The 23,201-nt window shown below is 40.0% G+C and overlaps 1 protein-coding gene across 1 annotated transcript in view; it reads left to right on the top strand.

Annotated features, from left to right (window-relative positions):
• The window catches only part of TAFA4 (TAFA chemokine like family member 4), a 182,822-nt gene that overhangs the window by 57,348 nt on the left and 102,273 nt on the right, over nucleotides 1-23,201 (top strand). The window lies entirely within an intron of this gene.

Genomic DNA, 23,201 nt, shown 5'->3' with positions numbered 1-23,201 from the left:
CTTTAAACTCATTATGCACTACTGAGATCAATTAATCATGCTCCTCCAACATCAGAGTCCACTTTTTAGCCACTGGTAATTGACCAAGCTGTGGATGATGTGTAATAACTGGGGCAAAAGATTGCAAAAATATCAGTGCAATATTCTGATGGGCTACGAGTTGACATTCTTGGCATTTTTCAGAATGATTTGTTTGCATTTTCTTTTCTTACATGCCTGCATTTTTACAGTCCCTTTCCCCAAGGATTCCAGAACAAAAGGCAGCCTGTTTTCATTCATTCTCCCAGAATCCAAAGTGGGTTGAGGTTATCAGTTAGTCTGTATTGAAATCCAATAGAATTGTTAAAAAATGAATGGAAAAAGCATTTTTAAGTGTTTACTGTGTGCCAAGTGCTGTAAGCCAAGCACTGAGGATACAAGAGAAAAGTTGTGAGGATAACTCAAGTGGCCATATTAATCCACAGTCAAAAATAATAATATTAATGATGGTGATGATAACAAAGCTGGAAAGAACAAAAGTGGAAAGAACAATGGCTTTCAAGTCATAGGACCTGGGTTCAAATTCCACCTCTGATATTTACTTGCCTGGGTCATGTTTGGCAGGTCACTTCATCCTCATGAGCCTCAGTTTCCCTATCTGTAAAATGAGAACATTGGGTTAGTTGATCTCTGAGGTCTGTTGCAACTTAAAATCTTTGATCCGATGAATGATGGTAACTTCACAAAGGGGCAGAGTGAGAACTAAGCAATTTGGCTAACATTACAATAAAGTTTGAAACATTTCATTTTGGCTTGAGGTAAGTAAAAACAGTTAGAACTGTCTAAAAGTGGGATGGACTGCCTTGGAGGGTTGTGGGCTTTTCATTGGGACTCTCCAATCAAAATGAGATATTCTCTCTGGGTGCATTGGAAAGAAAAACTCCTTCTGAGTATGGGTTAGATTGGATATATGGCCTCAAGGGCCAGACTCTGATAGTCTATGATTCTGAAAGGCAAGCAATCCTGATCATTTTCATGGCTGTCCGGGTTTATAATTTTGTTATTTCTGGAGTAAGGTCAACAGGCTTTGTCATCAGTGGCTCCTTTTTTTTTTTCATTCCCCTTCTTTTTCTTGCTTCCCAAGTGCGCATGTGTGCTCACACACATACATGCACACACACAAACAACATACGCCACTTTAATCACCACTTAGAGTGACCTACATTGAGAAACTCCCCAAAGATTCTTGCTTTTTCTTCCATAATTCGTGGTTGTCAGCAGACTGCCAAACAATTAATCCAGGTCCTGAGAAACTGCAATTTACAACATGGCGGTCCCAGAAATTCTTAGATCTTTGGATGAAAGACATTAGCTTGAGTCCTAAGCTGTGCTGCTGTCAACTTAAAAATTGTAATGTATAACCTGGAAAAGGCTTTCCTGTGGTTTAGGGATGCTAAACATTTTGATTCCCTGTGCAGTTGCTGTTTTTCACTACATAACACTCGAATTCGAAGGTCATAAATCATTTTGGACTCAAGTTCATTTTTTTGAAATCCTCTAAAACTCATTTTCCCCCTCGAGCTACACATTTTGATGAAGATCAAGCCAAATCATGATGGAAGTTTGAGCAAATCAGCATAAAATCAATACTATGCGGCTGTTCCAAAATGCCGACAGCCAGCAGCTTAGCCCACGATGTATCTCTAGATGACTTCCTTCTGGAAGACAAAGTGTTTTAAGTCATTAGCCTTATCTGATTAGTCCACATCGCTTTTCCTGGGTGGAGGTCGAGACGCATGCTTGTCATCAGGCAAGGGAAACATTGCAGCCAGGCAGGTTATTAACAGCAGATTTTCAGATTTCAGAGGGCTGAGCTCCAGGGACAATGTTGAAAGGTTATTAAAACTTGAAGGAAACCGAGGACAAGGCAGAGCCTTCAGTTGATTGGGGTCAAATTCTTGTTTCATTGCTTAGCCCTTTCAATGGGGAAATGTATCATTTCAGGGACAAATTTAGATGGGGATGACAGTGGTTTTGAGTAGGCATAGAACAGTAATGAAGGAGGCAGTATGGGGCTGTGGAAAGAATGAAAACTTTGGGGTCCAATGACAGGGCTACAAATCCAATCTCTGATCCTTACTAGTGAGGTGACCTTGGCCAAATCACCCCCTTCCCTCCTGGTGTCTCAGTTTCTTTATCTGCAAAATGGGGGATTTAGACTAGGTGGCCTTTGAGATCCCTCCGAGTTCTAGAGCTAGGATCCTAAGAAGCGATGAAATACCTTCCAGTTTCTCTGTAGGCAAATGCCTTATGAGAGGCCTGGATAGCCCTAGTCAAGCATTGAAGAGTGCGCTGAATAGAGGAAGGGAAGGAAACAAAGACTTCTTAAGCATCTACTAAGAGCCCAGCTCTGTGCCAAGCACTTTTCAAATATTATCTCACAACCACACTTGGAAGTAAGTGCTATTCTTATGACTATTTATGGTTGAGGAAACTGAGGCAGATAGTGATTAATCAACTTGCCCATGGTCACCCATCTAGTAAGTGACCAAATCCAGCTTTGAACTCAGGTCTTCCTGACTGCAGGTCCAGGGCTCTTTCCACTATGTCCCTTAGCTGACTCCAAAACTAATTTGATACTATAGGTTTTTTAAAAACCTGAATTTTTGGCATAGTATTCTCACTTTGTGACCTTTTTCCTGTGTGGAAGAAAAATCCCAACACCACAATCCTAATTTAAGCTCTTACTGCTTTGTAAGGTTAGTTTGTTAGGTTGTTTCAATCATGTCCGACTTTTTGTGACCCCATTTGGGGTTTTCTTAGCAAAGATACTGATGCGGTTTGCCGTTTTCTCTCTAGCTCATTTTATAGATGAGGAAACTGAAACCAATAGGGTTAAGTGACTTGCCCACAGTCACACAGCTAGGAAGTGTCTGAGGCTGGATTTGAACTCATGAAGATAACTCTTCCTGACTCCAAGGCTGGCACGCTATCCACAGTGTCACCTACCTGCCTTTATTGCTTTAAGCTTCCCTAATCCTAGCTGTGCAATTTATTACCTGGAAAACTCTTTTAATGTCTCTGAGCCTCAGTTTGCCCATCTGTAAAATGACATCATTGGACCAGAGGGGCTATAGCGTCCCTTCCAGCTTGACAGCTATGATCTAACCTCCTTCTCCTCCCACTCCTCACTCCCCTAACTCTCCAGGTTGATCCCAGGTAAGGCCCTTAGCTTAATCTTCCTAAATCGCCACTTCCCTGATCAAAACCTTCATTGGTTTCCACTGTTGACTCAATAAAATTAAAGCTCTAAGTTCTCCATTGGGCCCCAAGCTACCTCATTTCCTCCCTTAGTCTGGACTATTTGATATTCCTCTGTTTCTGAGACTTTTCAATAGACCCTCTGCCTGGAAAGTGTGTCTTTTTTTTCCTCTTCTTTCCTCTGCCCTTAAATGTATGAGCGGTGTTGGAGGCAGAGGGCCTGGATTCAAATCCTTGCTTCCTACTTTCTGTCTATACGATCTTAGCCTGTCCCTCAGGACATCAGTTTCTTCATCTCTAGAGTCAAGTATTTGGACCAGATGTCTCTGAGGTCCCTTTCAGCTCTAGAGCTTGGATCTGATGGTCCTGCAGACACATTCTTCCAGACCTAGGTCAGTTGTAAGCCCTACCATGATGCCTCCTCTTGTCACCTAGCCAGGAATATTCTTTTTCCTTGGCTCCTATGGTATTTAGTTTGTGCTTCTCATAGGGCACTCATCCCATCATGCTTTGTGTTATAGATATTTACATATCTGCCTTAGATTGGAAACTCTGTGAGGGCAGGGACCATGTTTTGTACAGCTTTGTGTCTTGTACAGTGGCAAGCCCACCACTCTACCCATAGTAAATGATTAATAAGTTTTTGTTGAAGGAATGAATAATAGCCGCATGGTGATTTTTTTTTTTAAATGGCAAAACTGCCTAGGGGTGACCAACCTAGTCATCAAAATGTTGCCCAATGTGCAAAACAGAACATTTTGTGGTACGGTTGATAGAATTCTGGACTTGGAGTCAGGAAGATCTGGGTTCAAATCCCACCTCAGAAGCTTACTAGCCGTGCAACTCTGGGCAAGTCCTGTAACCTCTCTAGGCTTAGTTCTGCCTCTGGAAAATGAGGGAGTTGGACTCAATGACCTTTTTTTAAAAAATAATAATGATAATAATAACAATAGCAACAACTAGCATTTAAAGCTCTTTAAGGTTTGCAAAATGCTTTACATGTGATCACATTTGATCCTCACACCAACCCTGGGAAATAAGTGCTATCATTATCCCCATTTTACAGATGGGGAAACTGAGGCAAACCGAGGTTAAGTGACTTGCCCAAGGTCACACAGCTAGTAGCCATCTGAGGCTGGATTTGAACTCAGGTTTTTTTGATTCTAAGTCCAGCGTTCTAGTTACTGTACCATGCTGCAGCCTTCTAAGATCCTTTCTGACCATAAATCTGTGATTGAGCTTTCATACTTTAGATAATAGCGCTAAGACTTTGGGGACAGCCTGTATATAGAACGGATGTAGAATGAAGTAAACAGAGGCAGGAAGGTCATATAACACAATGACTCAAGTAATGTAATTGAACACAAAAACGAAGCTGGATGCTAACGATCAGTCTTGGAAAGGAGGAAAGACAATGCCCTTCTTTCATTGGGGAGGATGGGACACGATAGAGAAGGTTGCACACGATGTCCTTCGTGAGACAGTGTCTGCTAATTTTGCTTAACTCTTTTTCTTTGTTTCAAGGGAAAACCCCTGAATGGGGGAGAGGTTTATTTAGAAATGATTGGGATGTATAAGCAAAAGGTAGAAATGAATGTTGAAGGAAAAAGAAACTATGTGTGTCATATGTATATATACATGCATATCTACACGTATAAATACATATAAACAATATATGTATATGTGTATAAATATATGTGTGTTTATATGTGTGTGTATGTGTGTGTGTGTATATATATATATATACATATACACATACATATATGTATACACAGACACATATCCCTACTGACATTTTTCTCTCTTTCTCTCTGAAACAGATATTCATTTATTTTCATCTTCATCTATCTTTCTGTATCCACATCTGCATCTACATCCACATCCACATCTATGTTTACTTCTCTCTCTCTCTCTCTCTCTCTCTCTCTCTCTCTCTCTCTCTCTCTCTATCTCTATATACCTCCTTTCAGGGATGCTAGAAGGTATGAAATCCCAAACAGTTTTGGAATGGGGTAATAACATTAATTCTGGGCAGCTAGGTGGCACCATAGTGGATAGAGCTCTGGGCCTGGGATCAGGAAGATCCGCGTTTATATCCAGCCTTAGACACTTACTAGCTGTGTGGTCCTGGGTAAGTTCCTTAACCCTATTAGCCTCAGTTTCCTCATCTATAAAAACGAGCCGGAGAAGAAAGTGGCAAACTATCCCAGTATCTCTGCCAAGAAAACCCCTAATAGGGTCATGGAGAGTGAATAACTGAACAATAACAACAATAACATTAATTACATTGTAGTCAATCGGATACTTGTCTGCTTGGGTGAATTCAGCCTCTTAGCAGTTTAGCTGTTCCTTCCTGGCTGCTCCCTTGAGTGGTTCTTTTCATTGCTTGGGTCCCAGCTCAGTACTTAAGGGATCCATTGATTACCCCTGCCTCTACTCCATTCCCAGCCCACCTTCTATTCTGACCATATATTACCTGGATGCTATCTCCTGTGCACCTTTGGGTGTGGAAGTCGTTGGTGGAAAGTTGTGCTATGAATTAGAAACAGAGTGTTGTGAAGTGGACTCAGCATTCTAACCTAGAGATCTAAGGGAGGTTTCACCTTCTTGATTTTAAGCAAAACCTTTACAGGACAGTTTCTGTTCTAATTCTTTGTCAAGCTGATGAGCTGGAACCCATCTACATATCTGTATCATTGATACAACTAAATACTTTTGTTTTTCCCTTCTGATTTCACAACTGTATAGAAGGAAAGTCAGAATTTCCAGAGTGAGGACGTTTTAACAATAAGCATTGACACCCATCACCAACTTTGACTATTTAATTAAATTCAACCAATATCTAATACATGTCCATAATGTGCAAAGCACTCTGGTGGGTGCTGGGGATATAAAGGCCTTTGTCTGGCATGTAAGGCTCTTTACAACCTGACCCCTTCCTGTCTTTCCAGTCTTATACCGTATTTTACCACAAAATCACCACACCCTGTTTTTTTTCAGTCCAAAAATTGGTTTATAACCTTTCACCGAGTAATCGTCTCATCACACTGCTTAACAGGTAAACAGAGTAGCAAGGTGTTCACCAGTGGCATATGGATATGCATTTATCTCTTGCATTGTGAGCTCCTAGCCTAGACTTCTCAGTGCACATGCATTGTCAGTATTCAATTTTAATGTATATTCACAAATATTCCATTCATCTTAATCTTGCACCAAAAGCAGATTAGTAATAAATGATTTTTAAGCAAAACAGCCACAATTTTAAAAAAAGCTTTACATCATCGTTGCACCCAACTTTTTTGCAAAAAAATTTGGCATAAAATCTGCTGCGGTGAAATACGGTACTCTGCTCGCCTCTATGTACTCTCCAATCCAGGTACACTAACAATTGTTTCAGTTACCATTAGCAACAGTCCTGAACTTGACCCTGCATCCCCCAGCTCTGTGGCTTTGCCCTGGCCATCTCTTACTCTTGAAATCTCTGCCTCTTTATCTCTATCTTTTGGCTTCCCTGAGTGTTTTCAAGAGCAGGCCTGGTCCCCTTCTCCTCTGCCTCCTTGGATTACTTCCCATCTCTTCCACATACGTCTTCTATGTGTCCAGTTATTTACATATTTTCTTCCCCATTAGAATGTAAGCTTCTTGAGGACAGGTAACTTTTGAGGTTTTTTGCCCTTTCTTTCTATCCCCAGCCTTTAGCGCCGTGCTTAGCTCACAAGTTAGCACTAATTAAGTACTCATTATTGTTGTCCGCGTTGGATTAGAGATGCAGGATTGACTTAGTGACTGACTGAACATGGGGGCTGATGGAAAGGGAGGAGTCAAAGATGATCCCAGGCGATCTCAAACGAAAGGGGAAACAGCTTGAGGGGGAAGATGATGAATTCTCTTCTGGACCAGGGCGGGACTTGAGAGCTCCAGACCAGGAGGAAATCCCCAAGGATTAGTTACCATTTCCTATAAGGTAAATTCACAAGAGCGTCATGAAGGCCTTGGGATCATTGGTAGAATTCAATCCAAGCTGCAAGACTCAGAGAACTTTCTTTTTTGGAGAAGGCTGCTGGGAGGTTGGGAGGTAACTGTTCTAGGATTTTATTTGCGTGAAAACAAAAGTTTTAAACGTTCATGCCCAGGAAGGCTTATTTTGCTATCACTCCCAAATTAGAGCAAGCAAGGAAGGGACCTTAGTTTTGGAAGCTGGTGATGTAGGACTGTCCTAATCGTCATAATGATGAAAATAGCTGATTTTTGCATATGTGCTTTAAGGTTTGCAAAGGTCATCCCATACCTTTTGTCATCTGATAGGATGTAGGGCATGTTTTGTCATTTAATAGGGTAGGTATGATTTGTCCAGTGGAAAAAATACGTTCCATTTTGGTGGGCTGGGTTTGAGGGGAGTCTTTCTTAAAAGCCTCAGTTCCTAAGAGAAGAACAGTAAATATTCTTTTTGCAAAAGAAAAGCCCTCCCATCTACGCTTTCATTATTCTACATAAAAATAACAACATTTAACACCTGCGTAGGAGTCTGGGAGTAGGACATCTTTGATAAGGGGCTCCCAGAAAGGTCAGAGGTCAAGGGGAAGCCCTTTTGTGGGTGGATGCTGGGGCCAGCTAGGGTGTGGAGAACTGAGGCTGAGTTCCTGAAGTTTTTTTGAATCGCTCCTGTTGGGCCTGTTTTGGGAGCACGTACCACCAGGCATCCATCACTAGAGGGAAGCAAACATTGCTCAAATCCAAACGTGCATCCCCTACAGCAGAGCTAAAAGGCTTACAAGACTTGCGGAACTGGCTATTTTTAGAATACATTTCTTAAAAAAGTGTTCAATTCAGAAGGGATTTAATGAGACTGGGAAACATTTAGAAATCCTTCTCACCCCTTCCCCATTATCCTGCATTTATTTTGTTCATGCTTATTTTTGCACAAATTGTCTCCCCCAATAGAATGCAGACTCGTTGAGGACAGGGACAGTTTTCTGTCTTTGAGCATCTAGCATAGGGACCAGAATGGAGTGGGTGCGGCAGAGAATGTGTGCTGACTTTTTGATGGAATGATTGATAAGGTCTGTATCTATCCCTGTTAAGAGCAGCATCGTTGCAAAATCAGAAACTTTGGAGACCTACTTAATTAAATTCAACTTAGCTATTGACTGCCTTGTGGAGATTTCCTTTCTCTTCCCCTGTTTCCATTAAAGCAGAGGGAGAGAGACATGTTTTTGCTTTAGCTTCAGAGGAGGAGCTATTGAGGCTGTGGCAAATTAGCCCCATAGAACTTGAAGTCACTTCTAACCTCCCTAGGCCTCTAAAATGAGGAGGTCAGACCGGGAGAATCTTCTAGTTCTAGATATAAGTTCCTTTGATTTTAAGGGATTCTAGGAATGAATTAGAGCTGTAAAGGACATTGGAGTCATCTATTTCAACTCTTCATTTTGTAATTGAAGAAACTGAGGTACAGAGAGTCACGTGACTTATTCAGTGTTACCTAGCTAATGAATGACCAACCTGGGATTTGAACCCAGTTCTCTGTCTGAGTCCTGGGCCCTGCCCCCTACCATTCCTCTAAGGACTAAAGCCACATCACTTTGTTTTCCGTTCTCTCCTCTCTCCTTCCACCTTGCAGTGGATCAGGGTGGAAGTCTTGATGAAACTAGTCTAAGCTTGAGGGAAGGAAACACTTCCTGACAATTAGAACTCTCTCAAAGTGGAATCGCCTGCCCTGGGAGGTAGTGGTATGAATTCAGTTCAATTTGAAAAAGCATTTTTTATTATTATGTGTTCTAGGTGCTGGGAATGCAAAGATAGAAACATAACAGTTCTTGAATTCTGCATCAGACATTTATTCACTATGTAATATTGAATAAGTTAGTTGTCTTTTCTGTATCCCAGTTTTCTCTTCTGCAAAAATGGGGATAATCATAGGGGATAACAACCTTACAAGGTTGTTGTGAAGATCAAATTAAATAATAATATATCTGTTGTATCCCATCTAAGGCTACTTCACCAACTCCCATCACACTGGCAAGGGAGCCAGGTTCCTGGAAGATGATTACTATTTCTCCCCTCTGCATTCTAGGGATAATTCTGACAAGCTGTAATTTCTACTACTGTTGCTCACAAGTCCCCACTGGTGTGCTCCTTATTACCAATCAGAATCAGCTGAACTCCATTAGCTTTAGAAAAAAGGATTTACTGAGTAGTGGTATCAACGATTGGTATAAAACATTGCCTCCAAACCTAGTGTGTGCACTCTCTCCTTGCACACATGTAGTCATTGGGGAGAGCGGGCTCAAACTTACAGCATAATGGTAGCAAGGCACATGTAGAGAGAAGGTAACCATCCGATTTCCATCCCTTGAAGTCCTGTTCTCTTTTTGTAGAGTCCTCATTAAGTTCCTCTTAGGTAGAACTTCCTGCTGTCTAGACAGCTATCGGGGCCCAAGGGTCAGCACCTCTGTTCAGTCTCTGCAATGTGGGGTCTCATTTTGTGAAAACAGTTGTAGATTGGTGACTGTCTTCCCAGATAGGCACTTTATCTGTTGTCAGCCACTACTATCTGGTGGTCACTGCTACATCTCTAGTTGCCAGAGGGACTTCTTATAGGAACCTCTGATTTCCCAAACCAAGTCACCAGGAAGCTGCTAATTAGAATACTTACTTATTTAATTTGGGAAAGAATAAACACAATAGAAACAAAGGCATAGGGTGCTCCCATAGACCCTCTCATCACCTTCCCTACCCTAGAAGCTTAAGGCAGCCCTACTTACTCAAAGCCTCCAAGGAAGGAAACTGAGAGGCTTGGCATCCCTTTTGTTTAGATACTCAATTTCAGCCCAGCACCTCCTTAGCCATTGATTCTTTTTTCTCTGCAGTTAATTAGAAGGCTTTATATAGTCACAGTCACTCATGACTGAAAGTAATCTCATCAAAGTTTCTTTGTGGCTGGATTGCAAAGAAGCTCTAAAGTCTGAGGCCTAATTAGTTCATCTTCCCCACCCCTTTACATATGAAAAACCTTTTGTCAACTTTAAATGCCATAGAAATATTATTATTATTGTTATATTGGGAGAAATAGCATATACAGAGATAAGCAAATATAACATACATATGAAATAAATATGGCGTTTTTTTGGGGGGCAGTGGAGAGAAAGAAAGAACACTAAAGAAGCAGGACAAGCAAGAAGGGCCTTTTGCAGGAGGTAACAGTGGAGCTGAGTCTGGAAGGGGACTAGAAATTCCAAGAAGAAAAAATGAGGAGAAGTTGTTTTGGTCATAGGGGAAAGCCTGCTCAAAGGAATAGAGATGAGAGATGGAATGTCATGCATGGGCATCAGTGAGGAGGCCAGTTTGGGTGAACAGTGGAGCATATGGGGTGGAATTAGGCATAACCAGCCTGGCCCGATGGGTTTCTGTCTCATTGGACATCATCAAGCAAAAATCAAGGTTGTGATAGAGGGAATTCCTTTTCAAGTCTGGATCAGACTAGATCAGGTATTCTTAAGAGTCATTTTTGTTTGTTTTCTTTGTGAGGCAATTGGGGTTAAGTGACTTGTTCAGAGTCACACAGCTAACGAGTGTCATGTGTCTGAGGCTGGATTTGAACTCAAGTCCTTCCAACTCTAGTGCTGGTGCTCTATCCACTGCACCACCTAGCTGCCCCACTTAAAAGTCATTTTTGTGTGCATCATAGACCCCTTTGACAGTTTGGTGAAGCCTAGAGACCCCTCAGAATAATATCTGTGGTTTATATTCACAAATGAAGCAAATGATATATGTCAGTTGGAAACTGGTGAAACTGAAGATGTAATTTTTTCCCCATCCAAGTTCATGTAATCCCCATGATTTAAATCTATCCAAAGACCTCTTGGGGTGTGTGTGTGTGTGTGTGTGTGTGTGTGTGTATGTGTGTGTATGTGGGGGTGGTCCTATCTCCAGGTAAAGAATCCCTAGATGGCTGCTGAAGACACTGTGATTTTGTGTTTTGTTTTTTTTTGTGTGTGTAATTGGGATGGCTGTGTGGCTTAAATTAACTGAATAATTATCTAGATCTTTGCCACATACACCTGTTTTTCACCCATGATGCTGAGATATTAGGAGCCATACTGATTTGGGCTTTATTTGCAGAAACTTATTAACCTTGTTAAATGGTTTTGTTTTAAAGGAATGTTGTAAAGATTATTTAGAGTAAAACAATTAGATGGGCAACTTGGGATACATTGAAGGGGAAACAAGGACTCTCTTCAATTTGTAAGATCGCTTTGAGAATTTTTTTTATTGAGTTTATATCTTTGACTGTCAAGTAGAAGACTGAGGCCTCAAGGGATCAGCCATTATTCAACTTTCTTTAATGCCCTGCTTGCCTTCTGACACACTCCTCTTCATCCTTTTGTTTACTCTTGTCTTGGAGCTGTCTTATTCCTAGTACTTGGGGCAGGAAAAAAACCCAATGTTTATTTTAAAGAAGCTTGTATTGCATTCTTGGTCGGGCCTTCCCTGCATGCATTTTTCTAAGTTTCAGTTCTTTTGTTGACCCTAGAGGGAAATTGAATGCATAGAGTAGGTACTGATTCCAGGAGAGGTTTAAATTCAGCTGCACTAAAGAGTGGAAAATGGTTGGGCACAGGGTCTGCTTAAATCTAGCAGTGGGAATGGTAGAGGAAATAGAGTCATCTGGGACTAAAATCCATAAGGGAATTCATAGGATCATAGAGTTAGACCTAGCTTAGATGTAAGGACCACCAAGTTCAATCCTGAGGAAACTGGGGCACAGAAAGGTTAATTGACTTGCCCATGGTCAAACAGCTAATCTGAGGTAGGATTTGAATCCAGATCTTGATTTCATGTGGGACACTCTACCCATTATATCACACTGCTCCTTCAGTATTTCAATAGATTAGTGATGGAACTTATTTTCTCCTTAGGTGCAGCTAATGACCCATTTATGTCTTGTCATCATGTTCTCATTGAATTAGCAAGCACTTATCAAGGGCATACAATGTATGGCTCAGACACTTGGTGAGATGAAGGGTATACAAAGACAAAAATGAAAAATCCCTCCCCTGAAGAAACTTATGTTTTATCAATCAAGCAACAGATAAATCAATCAAAAGAAAAAAATGAAAGTCCCAGACCTGAAGGAGCTTATATTCAGATGAGAAAAGCAATTTCTCTAGAAATTAGGCCAAGCAATTTCTCCAGAAATGTTGAAAATGGGATTTGAACCCTGGTCTTCTTAACTCCAAGGCCATTGCGTAGTCTATTTATTATGCAAATATGTAACTCTTTAATGTAAGAGTAGTATAAATAAATTAAGAAATTAAGACAAATCTATGAATGACAGAGCCTTCATTGGCTACTAAATGAGGAGATATATACTTAACCATTAAGAAGGAAATCAAGGTGGATGATCATACCCTTTCTTGAGGCCTGTGATGGTAATGAAGTCTTGAGCTATATGAACAATATATCTAATTAGAAGCATATTCCTATTTCTTTTATTCTGGGAGTAAATATATAATCACATCAGTGAAACACTGTCAATGGCTTATTCTCTATCAAAACTAGGTCCCCTGTAATATTCTACTAACTGTAATCTCCTTGAGGTCAGGGAAAATGTGTTACTCATTTAATATCCTCGTAGGATCCATTGAATGCCTTACAACAAGTAGGTGTTCAATAAATATTTTAATGAATGTTAATGAAGTTTCCCTTAGATGATAAGCTCCTTGAGGGCAGGAACCGTTTTTGCTTTTTATTGTATCCCTAGTAACACATCGTAGGTGCTTGCTAGATCCTGTTGAATTGACTTGACATGAAAGACCATGGTATTATAGATGGAGAGCAGTCTTCTAGTCTAATGTGCTCATTTTACAGATGAGGAAAAGGTGGCCTCAGAGAGGCCTTTATCTCATTCAGTTTTGGCCATGAGAAAACTGAAGGAGCTTGGGGGCAGCATCTGTTTCCCTGCTGTCTGTGTAATCCTAGAGCCTGACATGATGCCTGGAACCTAGAGGGCCGTTAACCAAGGCTGGCTGGTTGATTGGAGAGAGACTCAGGAAAGAAATGATGTAGCTTCCCCTTTGAACCCAGGCTCTTGAACTGAACATCGAGTGGTCTTTTCATTCCCGCTTCAGACACTTACTCATGCTGTAACTTTTTCAGCTCTCCCCTATCTCTATTTTCTTCTAGATTTAGAGGTTTTTAGCCTTTTTAAGTGTATCATGGCCAATTTAGGCAGTCTGGTGAGGCCAACGGACTTCTAATAATAATGATTTAAAATACATAACATTAATAATAGGATTGCTAAGGAGACCAATTATATAGAAACACATTTATCAAAATATTAAAAAAAGGTCACAGGCCCCAGGTTAAGAGCGCCTGTTCTAGATGAACATTCCAATTCTACTCCTCCCACACAATATCAGTTCAGCTTGTGGTTCTAGCTGGTGTACAAAGTGTTGACAATGGTGGTAATTTTTAAAAAATACATATTTTCCATAATTAGTTGCCGCTTTCTTGTAGACTCAACCTAAACAGACAGCACATGGCCTGTTTTTTTGGAAACTGGGGAGACTGCTTCACCTTGCTAAATGGTCACGCAAGCTCAGGAAGAGGACACCAACTCTTGGGAACATGGTCCCACTTTACAGCATCAATCACCCATCCTTAGATGAGAACCATCATTCTTGGCGACAAGATGTTTTCCAACAAAAGCTCCCTTCCATACTCCCTGATCTCCACTAGAGGGCTCTGCAAGGCAAAGAATCTCTGGATTCTGGAGCCGATTAGACAGGCACGAACCTTGTTGTCTAATGATGCAAGTCATAACTGTGCATTTTGCTAATTAGAATTATGAGTCCTTTGTCTTTTCCTGGGTCAGACGTGGTTAGTGCACAATATGTTTTATCCCTTTGTTCCACTCAACTCTTTTATGTCTTAATGTTTTATTCAGTGTATTATTTATGTATTTTACAACTCGGTTTCTAAATATAGGGGGAACCATGGCATAAAGTTCTGGCTGTAATGTCAAGAAGTAAAAAGTGGGGAAGGTAACTCAGATCCAGAAATAGGATTGCTCTCAGAGAAAAAGTCCTCTGTGAAGAAGATTTTTTAACAGAAGAGATACGGGGGGAAACATCATGCCCGTTTGACGATAGCTTTGGCCATTAAATCTGAAAGTTTCCAAATGCCAGGCTTGTTTTTTAACAAATAATTAGGTTTGGCACATTCCCACCAGAGTGAATCTGATGTTAATTTGGTATTTTGTGCTGGAAAATGCAGCTCCTGGTGAGATGTGTTTTATCCCTGCTATGAATGAATGTTCATTTTCACAGTGTAGGATGTGATCACCCAGGAATAGATATTGTTGCTATATTTCAGGAGCAAGAAGCAGGAAAGATTTACGGATTAATTTACAGGGCTTACAGTCCTTTTTCAAGCATGATTCTTTATGGGCTAAAAGGGTTTGGCTCTTGAATTCCTAAATTTTGTGTGTGTGTGTGTGTGTGTTTAAGCCAGTGGTGAAACCTCCCTACCTAAGTCTATGCATTGCATTATATGCTACACAGTTTGAAATCTAGTCTTTATATTGAGCTTGACAGCTGTAAGGGACCTTTGATTTCATCACTTCCAACCCTCTTATTTCATATGTGGGAAAAGTGAGGCTCAGAGATTCTCAGTGACTTTCCAAAGGTCAAAAAGCTAAAGCTAGATCATGGAAGAGGCAGAATTGGCACCCAGATCACTTGGCATCTAGCCTGATCAACACTTTTTCTCCTGACAAGATGGCCTCCATTAACCGTGAAAAGACTGATGTCAGCATTTCATGCTGCCATTGCCTTTTCTTCCTAACTACCCAGCTCTAAAGGGATTTAGGCACGATCTTCATTTGTCATTTGCTTTATAGTTTCCCATCCCATCTTTTGAAAAATCATTAAAATCTTAACTTGTAACATTGGTACAAAGAACTAAACTTGCTTAGTAATTATTTTCATTTAAATTAAACAATTAAGTAGAATGTTAAGCTCCTTGAAGACAGGGATAGTGATAACTTTTGAGCTTATGTTACTAGTGCTTAGCTGGAAGGTAATAAGTATTTATTGATAAATTAATTTTAACATATGAAGTATCATACTGATTTTCAGTCATTCCCTATAAGTAATAGGCTTATAGATCAGAGATTTAGAGTTGGAAGGGACCTTAGTAACCACTGAGTCCAACCTCCTCATTTTATAGATGAGGAAACAGAGGCACAGAGAACTTATGGGACTTGTCTGTGGGGTCACAGAGCTGGTCAGTTTCTGAGGAAGTATTTGAACCCAGGGCCTTATTGAACCTAGGTCAATTGCTATAACCCCAAGATATCACCAGGATTCTTTGTTTATTCTGTAGTTAAATTCTGTATATTTCATTTTCCTGGTTCTGCTTTTAAAAAAATTAAAAGGTAAAAGTCTTTCCAAGATTGTTTGTATAGTCCTCATACTTGTTGGTTTTAATTACATTATAGTATTCCATTACATCAGTGGGCACTACAGTATATTGCACTCTCCCCCAGTTGTTAGACATTTAGGTTGTTCTCAGTTTTTGTCCCTCACTGTCCACAACCACTGTGCCACAACTCTGTCAGTGTCGAGTTTTGCTGCTTTTAATCATTTTCATCAATTTGATGGGTAGAAGGTGCTATTATAGAGTTGTTTTCATTTCCATCCCTTTGATAACTATTGACGTTGAATACTTATTCATGCGATTGTTAACAATTTGCATTTCCTCTTTTGGAAATGGTTGCTTCATGTTCTTTTGACCATTACAGATGGGTAATTTTCAATATGACTTTTGTCCAGGTCCATTGCTGGGACTAAAGGGGCTTCACAGAAGAAGTAGATGGGCCAGTCAGTGCAGAAAGTAACAGGCCTTTTTATGTGTGTAGTTGGGGGAAGGTCTAAAAGAGAAGGTCATGTAGCTTAATTGGAGATACCCAAATGGACACTGAGGGGGATGCAGGGGCAACAAGGCATGGGAACTAGTAGCTTACAGACCCTTCACCTTGGGGCTGTAGGTGATGTCTCTACAGCAGAACTGGGGAGTGGAAGGAATAGAAGGAGGGATGCTGCCACAAAGCTTCAGATACAATGGTTGTTAGGCCAAGGCAAAAGGAGCCAGTCTTCCTGCTCTGAAAGGCTTCTCCTGGGACTTGGTGCACAATTACACCCAAATCTTGTTTGGACTCCTATGATTGTAAAATCACAGCTCTAGGGATCTCAGTCACCACCTAGTCCAACCCCCTCATTAACAATTTGTGTTTCCTCTTTTGAAAGTTACTCATTTGCAGGTGGGGAAACTGAAGTCCGTGAGGTTAAACAACTTTCCCAGGGTCACTGGAGTAGTAAACGCTGGCAGAGAGATTTGGCTGCAGATTCTCTGACTTTATTGCCGGTGCTCTTCTTGATTCTTGGACCTGTTACTTTCGGGCTTAGGTGGTTCTAAGGTCGGGACAGTTCAGGTGTTTTATATAGATTGGGATGGGGACCTACTGAAATGCGTTTGATTGGTTTCTCACCTCTTAAGTCACCAACAGGGAGATGTTAATTAGCTCAGAAACTGACTTTTCTAACCTGGAAATTTCCAAGCAAAGAAATTCCAGTCTATGGGGGTGGGCATGGGTGGGTCCAGAAAAAAAGAATAGGGAAGGAGTAGGGGTAGGTGAGGGCAGTGTGTCAAACTCAGATAGAAGCATGGGTCACTAAATGGTACATAAGGATCCCAGGACCACATGTTGACTTAGAAAACCGTATAAACATTATGTTTTACTGTCATTTTATTTATTCTATTTAAATATTTCCCAACTTTTTAATCCAGTTTAGAGTGTTGCGTGCCTCATGTGGAATCTTTGGAACCTATAGGCCAGGGCATGGATAGCCTATTAGGTGAAGGAAGATTTGGCCAGAAAAGCCAGAGATTTTCCTAGACTATAAAAGCATTGCAATAGTTACTTATATATTTTAGATGTCAGGATTTCACCTGTCAGGTATGCTGTAAATATTTTCCCCAGTCTTTTTCTTATAATTATATGTTTTGTGTTGCACAGAAATTTATTTTCCTGTAGTTAAGCACATCTGTCTTGTCCCTAATAATTCATTCTCTTTCTTGAATATAAAACATTAATTTCCCCTGTAAAGTTGAGATAGTTTATTTCATTTTCTTACATTGTTCACAGTTTTTTATGTTTCAGCCTCTCATTCAGATATATTTTACTTCACTAATGCCATCTTAATGTTATTATCATAATTTTTTGTTTACCAAAGAAGAGTAGGGATACTAATGTGCCTGTCATCTCCCTACCTACTTTCAAATCAAATTCAGATGCTTGTGGGAAGATCAGATTTTGTAGGCCTTGTAGGCCACTTTCAGAATAACTTTTCAATAGAATGGAGGATTAATTCACTGAAAGATGTTCAGAGGATTTGAGGTCATTTAAATAAACATGAGAGAGATTCTATTGGATGGTGCATTGGACAGTCTTCATAGAAAAAAAAGGATCATCAATTGATGATCCTTTGAGACATCAATTGTTGAAGGAACTCTTTATCTAGTACTCTGGGGTGGAAGTGGCCTTCCATTTTTAAGGATTTTTTTCTTAATTATAAATTCAATATCAATATAAACTTAATCAATAAACATAAATATTTTAACATACAAAGAACAAGAGAATTGTAATGAAATAGTAAACTATAACATACAGTTTTAAAAATATGTATTAAATTTAATGATAATAAAAACACTATTTGTGTCTCCCAATCTGAACTTTCTTCTGTTTCTGTGAAATAATCTGTGAAATTTTTGTGTTTCATTGACATTCTTTTTTTTTCATCTTTTTTTGGTCCATATCGTTGCAACAAATAAGTCTAGTTAGACAAAGCAAATACAACATTGCCTTTGTTTGAAGATGTTTGGCTCTATCTGCGCCACTTGTTCGTCACCTCTCTGCCAGGAGGTGGGAAACACGTTTCATTTTTAGTCCTTAAAAGCCGTGATTGGCCCTTGCTGCCTTGATCAGAATCTTGAAGTATTTCACAATTATTTTCCTTTATGTTACTGTGAGTATTTTGTAAATTGCTGTCAGGGTTCTACTTACGTTAGTCTTCTGTCAGTCTTCTTAGGTTTATTTGAATCTGTCATATTTGTCATTTTTTTATTGTGTAATAACATTGTTACATTTATATAACATAATTAGTTCAGTTACTTCCCAATTGTTGGACTCTCACTTTGTTTCCAGTTTTCTTTGCTACGGCAAGAACTGCCACAAATATTGTAGTGTATGCTGTTACTTTTCCTTTGTCTTTTACTTCTTTGGGATATATGCCTAATAGTATTTCTGGGTCAAAGGAATAGTGACTTTGGGATTATAGTTCAAAATTGCTTTCCAGAATGGTTGGACCAATTCAAAGCTTCAGCAACCGTACATTGGTACTGTAACTGTCTTCCCACAGCTCCTCCAACAATTGTCTTTTTCCATTCTTATCATCTTTCTGATATGATGATTGATACATCCCCTCCAATTTCAAGTTGCTTTTGTGTCCCTGAACTCTGTAGCTGAGCTTTGGACTTATCTTGCCCTGAACCAGGACTCCAAGTCACTTCTTGTCCATTTCCAAAGAATGTCAATGCATGTGTATCTTTCCATCTCCCTTTACTTTCTAGGTCCCCTTTATGTATTGTCTTTCCCCATTAATCTCCTCAAGGGCAGGACTGTCTTGCCTGCCTGTATTTATGTTTCCAGAGCCTAACACATTGCTTGGCACATAATAAAGCTTAATTTTTTTTTTCTTTTTCCCATTCATTCATTCACTGCCAATTGCCCTCCCCTATAAGACATTTTAGGGATGGCTATTTGCAGTACATAATCTCTGGAATTTCGATCTCACCCCCCTCCCCTTTTACATTCCCCTATTGCTTACTTTTGGACTCCTTCCCCTTTGAATATGGTTTTCCTTGGAGCTAATCCTCAAAGTCTTCTCAGTCTCCTTCCACTTTCGGCAATTCATATTTTACTGGTTTCTATCTCTGCCCCAAATGACTTCTGTGAGGACAGAGCTGGTTCCACATGGATATTGGGCTCTTTCCCTCAGGTATAATGGATAGCCACATGGCCACACCTATGGGTGACTTGCTCCAGTTCTCTTTGTTTCTCAGTTGTCTGGCTGAGCTCTGTTGCAGCACAGGGTGTGGCTGTCCTAGGCCAAGCAAGCTTCTGTCTTTTGGTTTTCTCTGACATTAGGAGGAAGATTGGGGGGCAGGGAGGAAGGTTTAGCTGAGTTTTGTTGGGAGTTGGTGGATCAACTTGGTAGGGAGAGTTAGGGGTTAGAATTAGTCCATTAAATTATGACTTTGTTAAGATTCTTGGTGTTTTAGAACAGAAGTGTCCCACATGCAGCCCCAACAGATTAAAATGTAATTGGAAAGTATTTAACAAAATAAATAAAAATAGGGGAGTGTTCATAGGTTATGATAATATGTAGTTTTTCTAAGTCAATATGCTGCCTGCAACAGATCCATATGCAAGACTTAGGGGCCTCTGTTTCTGTTTGAATTTGGCTCTACTGACTAGGAGGCAGCTGAAATCGCTTTATCTTTTGAATAGGATTGATAGGAGAGGTTGTGAGGGTCAGAGAAAATGTTGAGACCTTCATCTTATTGGTCACATGGACTGGGACTCCTGCTTGCTTTCTTTGTGACCCAAGGCAAATTGCTTAACTTCTCTTGGCCTCAGTTTCTTTCCCTGTAAAATGAAGGGCTGGACAAATGAGCTCTATGAAATGATGCTAAGAATTTAGCACAGGACTTGGCACAAAGTAGGTGCTTTATAGAATCTTGTTGGTTGGTTGATTCATTTTGCTCTTTGATTCTGATCAACTATAAGGAGGTATCAAAGGGAATGAGGGATGCCCCAAAGCGAAGGGGCAACTGACTTGGTTTTCTAGAAAAATTAAGACAGGAAGGTCTCCTGGCACATGTCTGAAAAGCCCTCTGCAAACATCTGGCTGAGCTCATAAGCAAATAAACAGATAAATAAAAATAGGAGAATATAAAGGGAAAAAAAGGCTGAAATCACTAAAGATTGTATGCTTCAAATAACCATGCCTAAAATGTTTTATAAGAGAGGACAGTTGGCAATGAATGAATGAATTAATGATAAAAACATTAATTAAGCTTTATTACATGCCAGGCAATATGCTACATGTACCAATAAATGTGTAAATAAAAATCAATTTTGTTATTAACAAAACACACTTTTTTTATGGCAGCTTGGTGGTATAGTAGATAGAGCACTGGACTCGGAGTCAGGAAGACCTGAGTTCAAATCCTTCCTCAGACTCTCATTAGTTGTATGACTCTGGGCAAGTTACTTGACCTCTCTTAGCCTCAATTTTCTAATTTGTAAAATGGGTCAGATTATAAGAGTACATACCTCCGGGGCTTGTTATGAGGATCAGTTGCAATAATTATAATAGCACCTACCTCTTAGAGTTGTCACAAGGATCAACTGAAATATTTGTTTTTTAGTTTTAAATAATATTTGATTTCCCCCAAATGACCGTAAAAACAATTTGCAATGGTTTTGTAAAGCATTTTGCAAATCTTACAGCAAAATATAAATACTAGCTAATATTATGGGACGCATCATTTTTTGCACAGCTGCATGTGAAAAGGTTGAAAATAAGTCTTGAACATTAAGAAAATGAATATGGCCCCAAACATGGGGCAGAGTCAGTGTGAGTGAGAACAAGGGGGCACATATTCTTCTGAGCAGATGAACCCAGTTATGGACTTGATTATTTCATGGGCTTTCACGAGGGTGAGGAGAGGGGTATTTATTTCAAGTGCCGCTCTTAGAACATCATCTGAGCTCAAGCTTGAAAAGCTGAAATGTAGCTGTCGAGTCTGCTAGTCTGCTGCAGCCATCTCACATCCTTTGAAGAAAGTGACAACCAGTGGAGGGCAGTGAATGCTAAGTGGGGATATTAAACATGTCTTGTTGGTGGTGGCAGGCTAATCTCCTCAGACTGGAAATGATACCCATCTGCAAAGGAGAAGCAACATCTAACATTCATTAGATTCCTTGATAGCAGTCTCTGGAGGAAAAATTATATGTACAGAATGTGATGATCAACATTTCACTTTTTTTTGACATCTTCTTTAAGAAATCATTTTGAGAGTGACTTCCTCTCCTCCCTTGCCCCTCTAGGAAAGAGCATACTTACAGTGTGTAGGATCATAACAAGTGTGGGAGTCATATTGTCTCTGCCAATGTGGTAAAGAGGAAAGAGTGTTCACTTTTGAGTTAAAGGACCTCACTTTGACTCCCAGCTCTGCTTCTTATCACTCATGTGACTGTGGATATCACTTTAACTTTCTGTGCCTCAGTTTCCTCATCTGTAAAATGATGGGATTGTACTAGATGGTCTCTAAGGCCCCTTGTAACACCAAACATGTCATCCTTTCTGATCCATATCCTGGGTTATGTTAGTCTTTAGTTCAGGGATTCTTTCTTTGTCTCTGTGGATAGATTTCAGGGGGTTTGTAAACTTGGCTAGATTTGAGCTCGGGTCTTCCTGACTCCAGGCCTGGAGCTCTATCTACTGCACCACCTAGAAAGACCTGCATTCAAATATGTTCTCAAAAACTTATTAGCTACGTGACCCTGGGCACTTAATTTCTGTCTGCCTCAGTTTCTTTATGTGCAGAATGGGGATAATAACAGCATCTACTTCCTAAGGTTATTGTGAAGATAAAATGAGAAAATATTTGTAAAACATGCATGAACTTTAAGCCCTATATAAATATTATTGTTATTATTTTATAGAACTGAAGGAGAAATGTTTCATTTTTGTCTTTGTATTTCTAGCACCTAGCGCAGTGCTGGGCACATAGCAGGCACTTAATTAAGAGCTGATTCATAAGATCATAGATTTATATGTGGAAAGAGCCTTAGAGATGATCTAATCCAAGGCTTTTGTTTACAGATAAGGAAACTGAGTTCCAGAGAAGCTAATGATCTTGCCCAAGTTCACACAGGTGGTACCCACAGATGGTATTTCAAATCCAGGTCCTCTGACTCCAAATTCAGCACTCTTTGTTGAGTTGAATTAGTTTAAACTAAGAAAGCAAAGTATTTTTTGAATATATCAAAGCCCATGGTCACACAATCAATCCATATTAAAAGCAAGGCTTGACCCAGGCCTCTTAATCTAAGGCTGGCACTCTACCCACTCTGCCATGTTAGATCTTCAATTAGTAGCAACTAGTTGATACAACTGTGGATACTTGAAAACATCACAATTACTTTCCTTTGAGAATATGTCTTAATTTTGTCTTTTTGATCACTTTGAAGGATAGTCATTCTCTAAATAGTTTGAATTAGAGAGTTTTTGCCATATGTAATTTCAGTCTTACTGCTTTTTTATACATGCAGTTTGAACACGTCCTGACCATAGAGTGACACATGATTAATGTCTGACCATAAGTTATAGTGGAACACATTTGTCCACACTCCTGTAGTTAGTGACAGAGGGATGAATAAGACCTGAGGCTCTGGTAAACTCCAATGGATAGAAGGCTCTGCTCCCAAGGTCAAGGCCATCGATGTGATAATGGGCAGGCCAATTAATTTTGCTCTGTTCCAAAATCCCATACTGGACCTCTTGCCCTCAGCCAGCTAGTTCACATGGAATAATAACTGATACTTACACAACACTTTAAAGTTTGCAAAGCCCTCTGTCTATATGACCTAATTTGAGACTCATTTGAATAACCCTGTGAGTTGGGCATGTGCTGCAGGTATTATCCCCATTTCACAGGTGAGGAAACAGAGGATCAATGAAAAGAAGTGATCTGCCATGGGCACATAACCACTAGGTATCAGAGATAGAATTTGAACTGAGGGCTTCCTGATTCCATGTTGATGCCAAGAC

The sequence above is a fragment of the Phascolarctos cinereus genome, unplaced genomic scaffold, assembly GCF_003287225.1.
Source record: "Phascolarctos cinereus isolate Bilbo 61053 unplaced genomic scaffold, phaCin_HiC Scaffold_4;HRSCAF=312, whole genome shotgun sequence".
NCBI lineage: Eukaryota > Metazoa > Chordata > Mammalia > Diprotodontia > Phascolarctidae > Phascolarctos > Phascolarctos cinereus.
This window is presented reverse-complemented; position numbering and strand designations above follow the sequence as displayed.